General features: G+C 45.2%; 1 long non-coding RNA gene across 1 annotated transcript; it reads left to right on the top strand.

Moving 5' to 3' along the window:
• The first annotated feature begins 437 nt into the window (after positions 1-437).
• On the top strand, positions 438-2,990 carry LOC143488875 (uncharacterized). The gene is made up of 7 exons (XR_013124559.1): positions 438-481; positions 657-768; positions 1,038-1,296; positions 1,411-1,794; positions 1,904-1,989; positions 2,194-2,739; positions 2,821-2,990. It is a non-coding gene; the product is annotated as an uncharacterized LOC143488875 (long non-coding RNA).
• Positions 2,991-16,782: the final 13,792 nt, after the last annotated feature.

The raw sequence follows: 16,782 nt of genomic DNA, 5'->3' as shown, positions 1-16,782 counted from the left end.
TTCTGTGAATACATAGAAACGCACATAAAACTTTTTTGAAACTAATGATAAAGATAACATTTCACCCAAACTATTTTGTGAAACCTTTAAGGCGTATTTCAGAAGCTCTTATCTCTTTTCAATCATGCCTTAAAAAGAGTAATAAGGAACGTACCAGTTACCGAGAGCTGGCGAAATACGAACAGTCAAAACTGAAATAAAGAAACCAATAACAGACATAAAAACACTATAAAAGAGAAGTGGGAAGAAGAGAGTTGCAGTTTTCATATAAAGACATCTAACCCTAACTAAATCATTGTGGGAATAAATTTAAAATCCTAATTTAAGGATTCTGAAACGCAGTTTAAAGTTTGCCCCATCTTATCGCTATATCAGCTTCTTCATTTCAGCTTCCACATTCTAAAGTTCTTATGGTCCTTCGTGTTTTATTTCTTCAACAGGTCTTTTGAATGGCTGTTCAGTTGGACATTGGTGAAGCAGAGTATGTTATTTTCCTTGCAGATTTGGTTTTAGCTCAACATAGAGTGAGAAGTTTGAGAAGGCAATTTTCAGTTATAATACAATAATTCAAGTAGCTATAAAATGTAACCTGTCATGCAAACAAGTGTATAATGCAAATCTGTGTTATGTTCATGCTTATGTTGTGCTTTGTGAAGGTGAAGGAAGACAAAGAGAAACAAATTTCTGCCAGTAAATTAAACATCCGCTGGGTGGAGAAAGATTCTGAAGGATGCCCACTGCATAGAAGAAGCAGAAGTGGAGAAAAACGTAAACGTGTTTCATGTTCAAGTTTGTCTTGGGTTTTCTGTTAGTTTTTTAATTTTTTTTTTACATGTGCAGCGATCTTTATTCATTTTTGGCTAGCTAGGAATTAGACTCATTTAAGTTCTTATTTTTATAGGGTTGGCAAGACCAGAATTTTAATAATGAAGTATCACGAACTTAATGAATAAGAATTAAATACTCTGTTTCACCTTTTGTGTGTTGTTGTGTGGTCACTGTTTTCAGAGTGTTTGTCTGTATATCTTGCTTTGTAGGGACTTCTGCCAGTAAGGGCCTGAATGAGGGCCGGAGTGGGCCACTTTTTCAGTCTGGGAGTTTCATGCCCAAATCCGGCCCAAAATTATTTTTCCCTCCCAATCGGCCCAAACTAGAGCTTGACATGAGCCGGCCCATCGGGAATCCTCCCAAATCTCCCGATTAGCCACTCCGGCTCTGGCCTGAATCATTCGGAGAGAGTTGTACTTGAGAATGTACCAGAACTGGCTGATTCAAACTTGTCTCAGAGTGTGGTTGGTAAGATGATTGTTAAATTAATATTCATTAAAACAATAGATATAGATATAACTCTTCATCTCACGCTATATATTTTTTCTTCACAATATTTTTCAATTCTCAACTTGATTTTAGATAGTGAGCTACAGAAACTTCAAGAGATTTTAACATTAGCTGATGCTGATCAGGTCACAGAACGTCCGTCAACATCCACTTCATGGCAATTTCGCCAGGTTGCAGCTCAAGATGAATGGCAGAAAGCAAGGCCATACCACCTGGACTGCCTCCTCTCTTCCAGAGTGGCTGCAGAGAGAAACTGTAGCCACTGCTTGTCTTCTGCAGTCCTTTGCTGCAGAGACTGCATGCCAGAGGAGTGGCTGTGTATGGACTGTGACATACACAGACACAAAAAACTGACACTCCATAATAGGGAATCATTCACTGAGGGATTTTTCAGGAGTATTGTCCCAACTGTGAGCTTCATGAAAGAAAATGGAAAATATATACAATGTAATCAAGGTAGAGAATTCATGATTTTGTTTAAGTGATTTAAATAATTAATTTTTGTGTAGGTTTATGTTAAGTATTAAATTACTTGGTTATTCATTATTTGAGCTTCTATTTTCAGCATGCCTGTTGCCTACTGTAAGACCTCTCCCACTGTGCTCCTGTGGCCCAGAAAATCTAACTGAGTCATTTTGGTTTGCATAAATGGTATGTAGGCTTTTGTAATTAAATTAATTGAGCCAGATTTAGAAATGAATGGACTTGATTTTAAAAATGTTACATGCACCATATGAGAGATTCAGATAAAATAAGTATATATTCTTCATTATACAAAACTGTTTTACTTCACTCTGTTGACTAAAATAACCTGTGCTTCCTGTCTTATTTTTTTTGTTTGTGTGACGCTGGAAGGAAGGAGGCACGACGAGCGTCGAAAGGTGCAACACACAACGTTTAATTTCACACAACAACGTTAAGCTCAGTGCGGAGCGCAAGCACATCCACACGACACTTACACAGGCATGGAACTTTAGACAAAGACGAGCACAAGACATTGCGCAAACGCACATTATATAGGTGATTAACACATACTCTCGTGATCTCGAGACAAGGCACAGGTGTGACTACGAACACGCTCACAAATGACCCACACCCACGGAACTACTAATATGGACATAAGTGGGAAGGGTCCGGAGCTGTCACCGTGACAGTTTATTTGTTTTAGGTCGATATGATCTGCGCTTACCAGTTACAGTGTGTAGATTATGCCAGACACAATGGACACCAGATAGGAGCGACCTCATAAAAAGTGGTTATTGGCCTGAATTTGTAAATGCTGAGACCTTGTTTACAATAGATGTTTTCCATACGTTTTTGGAAATGAAAACTGCTGCACCTAGTCTATCAAGGCAAAGTTTTTTGCAGATCTTAGATGGGAGGACTCAGCAGTTTGGAAGGGTAAGTCCAGTGCGGAGTAATATATCTTTAGGTGTTCTTTAGGACTTTTCATTTTAACTTAAACAAATTGTAACCTTGCAGTTTGGGAAGATACATGGAGACATGTTTCAGAGAAGCTTCATGGAGTACTCATTCTGCAAGTTTCAGTGTGACAAAATGGCTTTTGTGGACCACTTCACATGCTCTGCTTGTACCCCGAACATGACTGCCGTTTGTGCAGATGGCAACAGAAAACTCTATAGGTTTCGACAGTCAGCAGGGTAAAGCTGCTTTATTCATAGTAAATGTATGTAAAATGTATGTAACTGTAGGTATAATTCCATGTTAAAGGTCAGAGGAATCATACTTTCCTGGCACCTTTATTGCAAAAGATATTGATGTATACACATTTGTTGAAGAGGTCAGGGGTAAAGTGAAAATGTTAGTACAATTTGAATTCTCTCTGCCCTTGTTATTCAAATGTGTATATATTATACTTGTAACTAACTAAATTTATTTTAAACAGACTCAAGGCAAAGGAACATGTGGTAGAAGCCAGTGGTCAGCCGCACGTGAGACTGCACGAAGTTCTCACAAACTTGATGAAGAGGGTCTTGAAGTGGCTGTCTGCAGACATGGAATACTACTCAAAGCTCTCAATATGTTCAGGGGTGAGATTTTTGCATATCCCTTGTTCCTACAGAAGGAGCTGCATGCAGCCACAAATGCACATTTCTATTGCACTGACATTACTTGCAGGTATTGGCCTTTGTGACAGGCAGGGTGAGCGAAATAAAATGGAAGCGATCACGCCAAGTCTCAGGGAAAAAGGAAGGTTTAATGAAGAAAGTGTGCAAACCAAAAACCTGTGAGTCGATCCGAATTAAGGATATAATAACCAGCGGTCAACTGGTATAAAGACAAGACATATATAGACGAACAAACGACCCTCAGGTGAGACGGATCACGGGCCCTGCCCACCTGAGGGACGAACACAACACCATAACAACAGGACAACTGCCGCTGTGGACGGGGGCGACCGGCAGGGGGCCCTCCCCACAACGTGACATATCCCCCCCCACCAAAGCCGAACTCCCCTCCGGCTGTGCGGCTCACAGCGGCAGCACATAAAACAGAGCAAAGGGGCGGGAGGGCGGGGACAAGACAGGGACCCGTTCCCTGCAGTCCTGGAGCTGGAACATAAAAAACAAACAAGTTAGGTCACCTCCCTGGGCGGGACCCTGGACCGACTGGGCCGTCAACCAGATGAAACCACGCCCTCACGCCCTAACCGGCCTTAGGCCGCTTGAGCCCCACAACCGTGTGTGGACCGGGAGCACCAAGCTCACCACACGTCACAGGTGTGGATGTGTGCAGGCTGCCACACTGGGGTGCGGCCACAGCACCTACCGACCACCTCCTGAACCAACCTCTCCTCTTGGACTTGGACATTTTTTTCAAAATTATTTAATCACATTTAAAATAGTTTTATTAGATGCAGCACAATATAACTAAAAAAAAAGATGCCTCAATTGTGAAATTTGATCAAGCCAGTCCAAAGATATTCACATTTAAATCGGCCCTATTTTTTTAATGCAATTAACCTAAATCTTGTGATCAAGAAATGTGCGCTAGTTTTAGCGTGTGGCCATAGTTGCCAGGTTCACGGTTTTCACGCCAAATTGGGCTTGTTTGAAAATCCAGCCGCGGGTAAAAATTCTGGGGTGGCGGGGTGTGGTTTTTTGGGCTACTTTTGAGTTGGGCCACCAACAAGTCAACACAAAGAATCGATCGCGATATAATACTTAATTTGTCTCCATTTTAAACACTCGCCACCCCCTCCCCCGTCAATAACTTTGGGCTTTGGGCTAGTTTAGGCTGCTGAAGGGCGGGTTTTACACTCACTTTGTGCGGGATATTGGCAACCCTGGCTAGTTTTAGCATGTGGCTAGTCCGTGCCCGCCGTTATCATGGTTCATCGGACCAACACGTTTCTTTGGAGCCTTAAAACACTACCTTAAACTGTACAGACTGGGATAAAACTTAAGGAAACAATAAACAAGAATATAATGTAACGGTCCACGTATCTATTAATATCTTTTGAACAGTCCCACAATGTTTTTGAACGGTCCAAACGCGAAGTTAAAATTCAACCAGGCTCAAAAAGAAACATAAGCGCGAAATGTGAAATCTTCTAACAGGATGAGAGAAAGTGAACATTCAGTTATGTCATATTACCAAAACTCTGGGAAGAAACCTCCTACAAACCGATGAAAACAGCGATTTTTTTTACCGCGCGCTTGCGATGACTGATTTCGATTAGACAGCGCGACCGGAGAAAAATGGCCGCGGCTTAATCATTGTCATGCGGAAATATCCAAGTCCCTATATCATGTGTGGACTCCTCCACCCAACCCAGGAGTGGTAGGCATTCCCCTCAACGCTGGGAGAACCGCCCCAGAGCCCTCCTGGTCACCCCGAGAAGGAGGGGGGGGTCTCCATCCGGTAGACCCCACAAGGTCCAGGAGTGCCGTGGTCCACCGCCAGGAGCAACCTGCAACACATTACACACACACGCACTCATTCTACACACAACACAAAAGCGCATTTGCCCTGACTGTTTAAAACCCCCCTTTACCCAGGGGGGAAGAGACCCCTTCTCAGTATGAGGAGACGCCCTGCTACTACAACACCCCAGGCTTCCCCTGCCCACATAAAGGGGTTCAGGGGCACCTACTAGCTCAGGGGTCCCTCCCAACAGGTCAGGTCTCCTCGCGTAGCTACGCCTTCTCGAGCCTGGCTCGAGACCCCATAGCCCCCCCCCAAAAAAAATTTATTTGGGGCGGCCCTAATAACAAAATTAATTTTATAACTCAACACAAAACATACACGTGCACTTACCCTGACCATCTTGGCACCCCGCACCCGGGGGGAGGGGTCTCCATCTCAGCACGAGGGGACACCAAACAGCTCACCTCCTTTAACAGGAGGGGGGCCCCTACCGGCTCCGGAGAACACCCTCGAATCCCTGGTCCGGGCCTCCATAGGAGCTGCACCCTCCGTGCCACCCACTGTAGCACAGGACCTCAACTGGACCCCCTCCCAACACACAGTAAAGAGGTAGGTGCATGAGAGGAATTACACAAAACAAAACACACTACACACTAGGACAAAACGAACACGCAAAGACAAAATACAAACAACAAACGGACCGGACCTACACATGCGTGCGCTCTGTAGACCATGACGCGCCTACTCCAGCTCTCTCTCTCACCATTTTCACTATGGGATCCGCGAATACACAGAGAGAGAGCTATAAACAAGCGGCACTCGCGTCACGCCTACAGGGATGCGCCTCTCCGGCTCGCAGTCGCTCACCCCCGTCAACATGGGATGTCTGGTGAGCGAGGCGAAAAAAGCCGAGATGCTCTCGCATGTCTGGAATTTTTTATACTTTATTTACTATGTAAATTAAGTAGTACCACAATCAGTATGACTATGTGTGACCTCTCCGTTGGGTGTTCGACCGCCCTGCTCAATGAGGATGGACACCAAGTGCGAGGATGTAGCTTTATTGCCTGCAAATGAGCGTAGCGACAGTACACCGTTGGTCTGGCTCGGTCGGCAATACAGGCACTGCAGTGTGCTGAGCATTCTACTTTGCAATGGTCGTATAGTGTTTTTTTAGGGGTGGGACGCGATAAAAAAATTAAACGGAAGCCTTGTAATTAATTAATCGAAATTAATCGCATTTTAATTGCATTTCAGTATTTAACATGAGAAATATTAATTTAAGTTTGAATGATGAATGAATCAATGAACATAATCATAAACCTCAACATCTTGATTATTTTTCCACCAGTCTACTACACAGACCAATAGATGAGTGCAGAAAACAGTTCAGAACACTGCAAATTCTGACCAAAAATGTTGTTTAATTTTGGGAGTTTTGCTCAGGATATTGGAAGAATTGAAGTAAATCACAAGATGTTTTTTAATACCATTTTAGATGGTATATTTTTCTTTAAGTTCCCAGGCCTGGAAGTGCTCCTGTGATAAGCGAACTCCTTCCTACATAAAGTGCAAATAACACTATTTTTGTTTGTACTTCCATCTGGAAGTTTCTTATATTTAAATTTCCCATCCACCAGCGTAGCGTCTTCAGTCATCTCCATCATGATCTTATTGTGCGTCTATATAATGTGTATGTCTGGAACTCGTGCACTGAGAATCATTTCACAGTGCAAAAGTGTCTCATGTGTTAAATGCGTTAATTTTTTTAGTGCGTTAATTTTCCTAGTGCGTAAATTTTCCTGTAATTAATTAATTGAAATCGATTAATCGAAGTCCCACCACTAGTTTTTTAAAAATAAAATACAATTTCCAATTAAATCCAATAAAAGAATCAAATTATTTTCCAGCTACATCTTCCTTTAAGAGAATATAAAGAAATATACAGTAAAAGAAAGAAATTCCACCAACTCATAGCAGATGCACATTATAGCATCCCAACCACGTGGTGAACTAGCATTAAACAGAACAGCATGAATGAGCATACCTGCAAATGAGCGTAGCAACAGTACAGCGTTGGTCTGGCTAGGTCGGCAATACAGGTTAAAAGGATAGGCTAATGTTAGCATAGGCTAGCTTCGTGTTGGTAAACCTAAATGTGTTGTGCAGAGGCCAGTTGACTTTTGATGCATGTAATTTAAAACAGCAAGTATAAAAGTGCATATTACAATGCTACAGTACCACTCACAACGTTTATTTTACGTTTACTGGGCCCAGCCTGTGGAGCTGTACTTACCACGGCAGTGTGCAGAGCATTCTACTTCCGGGCTGCCCCGCTTCCCGTATTTATATCGAGCTGCAATACCCGACCGACCTGCAGGTGGTGCCAGCCCATTTAGCAGGAATTTCATCAATAAACATGACAATAATATACATTCAACAATAAACAATTACATACCGTTACATACATCCCCCTGAAATTCTGCAAAAATGGGGATGCAGGATGTAGTACAAAGAGTTTGTGTGCAAACTACCTCTCCTGGCTCAACTTGGACGGTGTCTAAAGACTCATTATGTACAACAGAACAAGCAACATCTGAACGTGCTGTGCTGTATGCTGGACTATGAATTGTGTTTGTGTTCGCATGTGCAATACACTGACTGACAGAGTCTTCACAACTACCAGTTGGTATTTTTTAGGTGACTTATTTAGCAAAGCATCTCCATCTCCATCGTCCTCTGGAGTGCAGTCATGTCCCAGTTGTGTATTCTCAGGAGACTGCATGAGCCAACTCCTGGTGCGGTCATTAGGATGCTCTTCACTGCACAACATAGAGCCGGAAACAGAAGAGGCACCATCCAGTCCTGAACCCCCTGAGGATAACAGGCTCCCATTCCGCTCATCTGGAATCAAAAAGATGGCAGGGAGTAACAGGTTCCTGTGCACAACTCTTTCCCACAATGTCTTTTATGCGGTAGACGTTGATCCTTGACCGTACTGACACAACCTCATATGGATTTGGGTGCCATTTTTCAGCGATCTTCTTTTTTTTCTCTTTTTCACCTCGATTGGCCAACAATACTCTGTCACCCACAGCCAAAGGTGAACCCTTGACTTTGCGGTTGTAAAGCTTGGCATGACGATCTTGCTCTCCACATGCATGCTTCGTGTTGGTAAATCTAATCTCTGTGTTGTGCAGAGGCCAGTTGACTTTTGATGCATGTAATTTAAAACAGCAAGTATAAAAGTGCATATTACAATGCTACAGTACCACTCACAACTTTGTTTTACGTTTACATGCTTTTGAGCAATTTGTGCAGCTTCAGACAAATCTCTTCTTAATTGTTTGACAAACTCATGGTGGCAGACAATATGGTCATTCTCAAGGACGTGTTGGAACACGACATCAATGGGTAGACGAGGAACACGGCCAAACATTAGATAAAAGGGAGCAAAACTTGTGGTTTCGTGCACTGTGCAATTGTAGCTGAAGGTCAATGTTTGTAACATCTGAGGCCATTTGGCCTTGTACTTTGGAGGAAGAGCTCTCACCATGCTTCCAAGAGTCCGGTTAAAACGTTCAGTGATCCCATTGCCCATGGGGTGATATGGGGTGGTGTGGGTTTTCTGCACACCTGCCATCTTGAGCAGATCCTTTATGAGCCTGCTCTCAAAATTAGCCCCCTGATCTGAATGGATCCTTTTAGGGAATCCATAAATGCAGAAAAAGTCATCCCACAAGCGACGGGCTACTTGTTTGGCGGACTGATTTCGACAAGGAAAAGCATGTGCCATCTTTGAAAAATGATCTGTAACCACTAGGACATCAGTGGTTTTCTTCTCACTCAACTCTGCAGTCCAAAAGTCAATGCACACCAGTTCCATTGGCTCTAAGGTGCGAATGTTTTCAAGAGGTGCACGAGCATTAGGCTCGGGAGTCTTTCCCAATATGCATCTCTGACAGTGTTTCACATAGTATGCAATATCAGTGTTCATGCCAGTCCAGAAAAATCTTTCACTGGCCAAGGAAAGGGTCCTTGCACATCCCTGATGACCAGCTGAGTCATGCACACCATGCAGGGAACACGGTATGACAAATTAAAAGACTTTTCTGTTCAGATGCGGGTGTTTCCTCTCTCTGTACAGTATACTGTTTTTGACCTTCAATTTTTTCCAGTGCTTCAGAAGCCTAAGCACACAAGGAGATTCAGTTGCTCTTTCTCATCTACTTGGCGTCCTGTGCTACTTCACATAATGCAGGGCTCTGCTGACTGTGACATCATGTTCTTGTGAGGCCAACAGCAGACTCTGCGGAATGACGATGGACGGATCCTCCTGAGGAAGCTGGAGTGATTCCGGACTAACACAGGACAGCCGTGAAACACCACCACTGCAATGAGCATCCAGAACCGCAGAAACTTCCTCAGCACCCATGGGACCATCAGATGGATGAAGAGGGTCTTGCCCCAAACCTGGATCATCTTCTGTGCTGTCCTGAGGCTGTAAAACTAAACAGTAGGTTGTTAAGCGGAAAGCATCTTGTACATCGCATTTACCAACTCCATTAACCCCATCCATGTGTGCATAGGGTTCTCTGCCGAGACGATGGCTTATGCAGGACTGGACAAACGGTTCACAGCTCAAAGCACCAGCGACTGTATTCTTCGTACTTGGAACATATTTCAAATCAAAGTCATAAGCTGCAAGTTTGGCCACCCACCTTTGCTCACAGGCATCCAACTTGGGTTTTGTTAGAATGTAGGTCAAGGGGTTGTTGTCTGACCATGCAGTGAAGTGCCTCCCTTTTAGCCAGTGACTGAATTTCTCACAAATAGCCCATGTCAGAGCTAAGAATTCTAGTTTGTGAGCCGGATAATTCAACTGGGACCGAGACAGTGTTTTGCTAGCAAAAGCTACTGGTCTTGCAACAGTATCACCTGGAGGAACTTGGGAAAGAACAGCTCCAATTCCATCGAAGGACGCATCAACAGCAAGAATGAAGGGCTCATTGAAATCCGGATGAGCTAAGGTGACACTGTGTGTGAGGTCATGCTTCAAGATATCAAAAGCATTCTGGCACTCTGAAGTCCAGTCATCCGCAGAAAGCTTTACATGGACAACAGGATTTCTTTTGTAAGGTCGTCTAGTTTTATGGTCTCTACCCTGATCTTTCTGTCCACAGAGCAGCTTGAACAGAGGTTTGGCTTTAGCTGAGCAATCCTCAATAAAATGCTGGTAATAAAGCACCATGCCTAAAAATGACCTAATTTTTTTCTGTGATGGTGTAACGCCATCATTTTCCATCAGATCAGATTTCTGAACACGACTAATAGCGTCCACCTTTCCAGGATCAGTCTGTACTCCTGCGTCACAAATGACATGGCCAAGAAATTTAACAGACCTCCTCAAAAAGTTGCATTTCCTTGGTGCTAACTTGAGGTTATGAGCCTTAAGGCGAGAAAAGATCATTTCCAACCGCTCTAACGCCATCTGCTGTGTGGGGGCAAAAACCATGAGGTCGTCCAGATAACAAAGAACACTGGTGAAGTTCTCGTCACCAAAAATGGCCATCATCATCCTCATGAACGTCGCTGAACTGTTCAACAGACCCTGAGGCATCCGATTGTATTCATGAAGGCCAAAGGGTGATGAGAAAGCTGTGTACTTCTTATGCTCTTCGAACAATGGTACATTATAGAATCCTGAAGTTAAGTCCATAGTAGAAAAGAAAACATTGCCACCAAGAACAGCAAGAGCATCTGTCTGGTGAGGGAGAGGGTGTGCATCCTTTACTGTCCTGGCATTAAGCCATCCGAAGTCAGTACAGATGCGCAGATCACCATTCTTCTTCCAGACCAGGACTAACGGTGACACATACTCGCTGTGAGACTTCCTAATGATGGCCCTTTCCTCCATTTCGTTGAGAGCTGTTCTTAGCTTCTCATACTGGCTCTGTGGCACCCTACGATAGGGTAAACGAAATGGTTTGTCGTCGACAAGGTGTATCTTGTGCACGAAATCAGTGGTCTCTCCACAATCCATTTGGTGTCATGAAAAGATGGACTCATATCTTTTAGTAATTTGCAAAAGCTTGCTTTTCCAAAGATCGGACACTTCACAGGCTTCCAGGTCTAATTCTTGCAGACCGAGCTTGTCCAAGACAGCTTTCACTTCTTCACTGGATCTCAGAGATGGAGTATCAAGGAGATGCTGAGAGTGAGCTTGAATGCTAACAGGTTGAGAGAGATCCTCCACAGCAATACAAGAGAATACATCTGCAAGCTTTGCATGTCTTTTAAGTGTCACAACCTCACTTGTGGGATTGACCAGCTTCATAGGCAGCCATCGATCTCTCCACATGGGTGTGATGACCCTTCCAACCAGGACGGACTTTGACCTACTCTTTGATTGGGTTGGCTCAACAATCACAGTGCTGCCTGCAGATATAGGTGTTGAATCAGGAAGTTTGCCCCAAACGAGGTGCTCGCATTGTGGTTGTAAGGAGATGCACTGTTTTAACCTCAATGTACCAATCTTGTCAGGCACACACTCCCCCTTCCACCTTTCTGTGTGAGAGAAAGGAATTGATGAAAATCATCATCACCTCCAACACCACTGGCCCCTGACATCACACGCCTGTATCCATCTGTCTTGCGCATCAACTGTATGAGTGTCTTGATGGCATTGGTGCCCAGTATCATGTCATCAGTTTGACCAGGGACTACCAGGACTGGGATGAGCATCTTGCAATCATAAACAGTCAGCGTCACATTATACAAAGCCTTTGGGGTGACACGTTGTCCACCACAGCCGATTATGATGATGTCATCAGCAGGGTGCTTCTCCATAGCAGGATCGTGCTGCAGAAGACGAGACTCCGCAGACTCACTCAACGTGCACGCCATGGAGCCACTGTCGATCATTGCTCTTAAACTAACACCCCCCGTTGCAGTAACTGTCTGATTTTGAAATCTTGTGCAAACTTTGAAATATGTCTTATGTGAGGGTACAGCCGAACTAAGGGAACTATACACTGACTGAAAATCATCTGAAGCGTTGTTGGGAGGGCCACTAGTAGGATCCGCACAGTCCTCCCTTTGATGCAGATCCACTAGTTTTCCGACACTTGAGAGGTAAGTTGATCCCTCTTTTCTGGGCAGCGGTTCCTGGAATGATCAGGTGAGTAACACTGAAAGCCTATGGTTATGACAGTGAGTAAAGCAAGAGTGTGCAGCATCGCCACACACTGTGCATGGCATGTTACTGCAATGGTAGGATTACTCTTCAAACACGTCTCAGTCTGGTACTCATCTAAAACGTCTTGAACCTCTACAGCAGACCATTTATCGATTGTCTTTGACCTGAATGTTAAGGCAAGCTCTTTAGAAGGACAGTGTCTGATGAACACCCGCGTCACCTCAGCACTCGGTCAGTCAAATGATTTGCCCTGTTCTTTCAATCGGTCAACAGCAAGGTCCGCAGCCTGGTTGAGCCTAAGCCAATAATCATATGCACCTTCATCAGCTTTGGGTAATGTAGAATAAAAGTCCGCTAGCGGCAGAGGAGAGCACGGGGCAGTGTCAAAGTGCTTGCGTAAAAGACTATATATGGCCTCAGGATTCTTTACAATATCAATCCCACTATTTCTTGCCCCAAACCTGACGATGTCCTTTGCTCTGCCTCTGAGACGAATGAGCATCTCTTCAGCTTGTTGCTCTGTTGCAATGTCCCCTTTTCTAATGTAGTTCCTCAGAAGGTCTTCCCACTCACGCACTGTAACAGAGTCTGAGCTATCCCCTCTGAAGTCAGGTGGGTCTCTAAGCTTCCTGTGGAACACAATCTGTGTTTGTGATCTATCTAAACTCTGCATATGCGTGACATTTGGCGTGCAATAAGATACTGGATCTGTTTTATGCCAACACAAAGGGAGCATATAACTCATCACCCCTCCCTCCTAGGAAGATCTGATCACAACCTGGTTCATCTTCTCCCTGTGTACAAACCTCTTGTACAAAGAGAACCAGCCATGAACCGCACAGTAAAGAAATGGACTGTGGAGTCTGAGGAGGCTTTGAAAGACTGTTTCAGCACAACACTGTGGGAGGAACTGTGTGATCCACATGGGGAGGATATCGATGGTCACACACTGCATAACAGACTATGTGAACTTCTGTGTGGAGAACACCGTACCCACCAAGACTGTTCGGTGTTTCTCCAACAACAAACCCTGGATTAACCCTGATATAAAGGCTCTCCTGAAGGAGAAAAGGAGAGCTTTTAGATCAGGTGACAAAGGGGAGATGAAGGGTGTGCAGAGGGAACTGAAGAGAAAGATCCGAGAGGGGAAGGCCAGCTACAGGAGGAAGATGGAGGTCCAGCTGCAGCAGAATAATGTCAGAGGAGTCTGGAATAGCCTTAAAACTATTTCCAGCCACAAGAAGCCTGACTCCCAGACTGAAGGGGACCAGAAGTGGGTGAATGAACTCAACCTGTTCTTTAATAGGTTTGATCACTCACCTGCCCCCTCCACTTCACAGACACCACTGCTGGGATCTCCCTGTCTGGCACCATCAGCATACTGCCCCACACCCTCTTTTACACCCAACCCCCTCCCTTTCAACTCACAGCCTCCACCAAACGGCTCTCCTGCTGACACACACTCCAGCAGACAGCCCCCCCTCTCAACCCGCCCACCTAACGGCTCTCCTGCTGACACACACTCCAGCAGCCAGCCCCCCCCCCCCCCCCACTCAACCCCCCCACCTAACGGCTCTCCTGCTGACACTCACTCCAGCAGTCAGCCCCCCCCACTTCAGTCTGGCATTTACCACGTCTCAGGTGAGAGGTGAGCTCAGGAGGATCAAGATCAGGAAGGCTGCAGGCCCAGATGGAAAGCTCAAGGCTTCTCAAGTCCTGTGCCGACGAGTTGTGTGGTGTGGCCGGACACATCTTTAATCTCAGTCTGAGATTAGGGAGAGTTCCACAGCTGTGAAAAACATCTTGCGTGGTACCAGTGCCAAAAACCCCACACCCGAAAGACTTTAATAACTATAGGCCTGTGGCACTGACCTCACACCTGATGAAGACCCTGGAGAGACTGCTTCTTGTCCACCTCCGCCCCCTGGTGAGTCCAGCTATGGACCCACTTCAGTTTGCCTACCAACCTGGCATTGGAGTGGAGGATGCCATCATCCACCTTCTACACAGGTCTCTCTCACCTGGAGAATGCTGGGAGCATCGTGAGAATCATGTTTTTTTATTTCTTTAGTGCTTTTAACACAATCCAACCCACACTACTGTGGGACAAGCTGGAGTGCGCTGGTTTGGACCATCACCTCGCCACCTGGATCTTGGACTACCTCACAAACCGACCTCAGTATGTAAGGACACAAGACTGCCAGTCTGATGTGGTTGTCTGCAGTATGGGGGCTCCACAGGGAACAGTCCTTGCTCCATTTCTCTTCACTCTCTACACTGCTGACTTCAAGTACAGCTCTGCCAGCTGCCACCTGCAGAAGTTCTCAGACGACTCTGCTATTGTCGTCCTCATCAGTGAGGGAGATGACAGGGAGTACAGAGGACTGATGCAGGACTTTGTGGATTGGTGCCAGAGGAACTGCCTGCAGATTAACACCAGTAAAACTAAAGAACTGGTAGAGGACTTCCGCAGGGCCAAACACTCTTCCCCTGTACCAGTGAACATCCAGGGAATGGACATTGAGATGGTGAGGTCCTACAAGTACCTGGGTGTTCATCTCAACAACAAGCTGGACTTGTCTGACAACACAGCTGCACTCTACCAGAAGGGTCAGATCAGACTGTATCTCCTGAGGAGACTCAGGTTCTTTGGAGTGGAGCACACGCTCCTGAGGTCCTTCTTCGATGCTGTGTTGGCATCAGCCATCTTTTATGGAGTGGTCTGCTGGGGCAGCAGCATCTCCACTGCTGACAGGAAGAGACTGAACAAAATCATCAAGAAGTCCAGCTCTGTCCTGGGGGGCCATCTTGACCCAGTGGAGGTGGTGGGAGACAGGAGGACCAGGACCAAATTCGAGCACATGTTGAAGAACCTGTCCCACCCCATGCACCACTCCCTGTCAGCACTGAGCAGCTCCTTCAGTGCCCGGCTGCTGCACCCGCGGTGTGTGAAGGAGAGATACCGCAGGTCCTTCCTTCCACACGCCGTCAGACTGTACAACAGCCACTGCTCTCCATAGCTCACCTGTACTGTACAACAAACTGCTCACTGTACTTTACTGCTCTTACTGCTCTACCATGTGCAATATTTAATCTACCATGTGCAATAACCCTAACTGTTTAGAACTACATGCATTGCATATATATTTATACTCTTTATTTATTTCTCTGTATTTCCTGACACTATTCTCTGCTGCTGTAACAATGCAAATTTCCCCGCTGAGGGATTAATAAAGTATTATCTTATCTTATCTTTGTCCATCCGGAGCACCAGTAGTGACAGTTTGTGGTGGACTAAGGTGAGTAATGATGCTGCTTGCTATTTCCCGGCCAGTGTGTTTAATCACATCACTCATTTCACTAAGCACATCATGGGACTGCGAGGCAGAGTTGGGGGTGGATGTGTTATATCTCTGAGGTGTAGGTGCAGCGTCAGGACAGTGCTGTGGAGTCATCCTGCTCTCACTAGCTAAAGGAACTCCCACTGGAACATCACTATTTCCCACAATACGTGCACCATTCCCCTGAACTGGACTGTCGAACTGTAACATCATAGGAATCCCCAAAACACCTCTGCCCCTCCCCACACTTGTGACTATGGGTGTGTGCATTTTTTCATGGGTAAAATTCATCATAACACTACAATCAACAGTAAAACTCACTCACAATAATGTGCAACGTGAAAAAAAATTAAACTTAATAAATTATAATGCTGACTCAATATTCGTAGTACCAGTGATCGTATCAGTCCATCTACACTGTGCACCTGATTCCACACGGAAATATGGTGGCAGAATGAGGCCCGGTTCAGCATGCGATCATCAAAGGCGGGTTCACGGCACCAATGTGACCTCTCCGTCGGGTGTTCGACCGCCCTGCTCAATGAGGATGGACACCAAGTGCGAGGACGTAGCTTTATTGCCTGCAAATGAGCGTAGCGACAGTACAGCGTTGGTCTGGCTCGGTCGGCAATACAGGCTAAAAGGATAGGCTAATGTTAGCATAGGCTAGCTTCGTGTTGGTAAATCTAAATGTGTTGTGCAGAGGCCAGTTGACTTTTGATCAGGGCCAGCCCTTCCATTAGGCGACATAGGCAAAGTCCACATAATCATAATTTCATTGTTTAATAATATTAGTCAAATTAATAATTCTAATTCTGTGGGGAAAAAGACACTACAGAGTGAGTGACAGAGTGAGTGACATCTGCCTGTCCTCTGGTGCCCAGGGTAGAAAAAGGAGAAAAGTGGAGGAAGAAAGGCGGCAAAAAACAGGTAATATAATGGTAATATGTGGTGAATTAACACTATAGCATTGGCGTCAGGGACTTCAACGCTTCTCTGAAGGTTAATTGATCT

The sequence above is a fragment of the Brachyhypopomus gauderio genome, unplaced genomic scaffold (assembly GCF_052324685.1).
Source record: "Brachyhypopomus gauderio isolate BG-103 unplaced genomic scaffold, BGAUD_0.2 sc56, whole genome shotgun sequence".
Lineage (NCBI taxonomy): Eukaryota > Metazoa > Chordata > Actinopteri > Gymnotiformes > Hypopomidae > Brachyhypopomus > Brachyhypopomus gauderio.
Note: the sequence above shows the minus strand (reverse complement) of the source record. Positions and strands in the feature narration are given on the sequence as shown.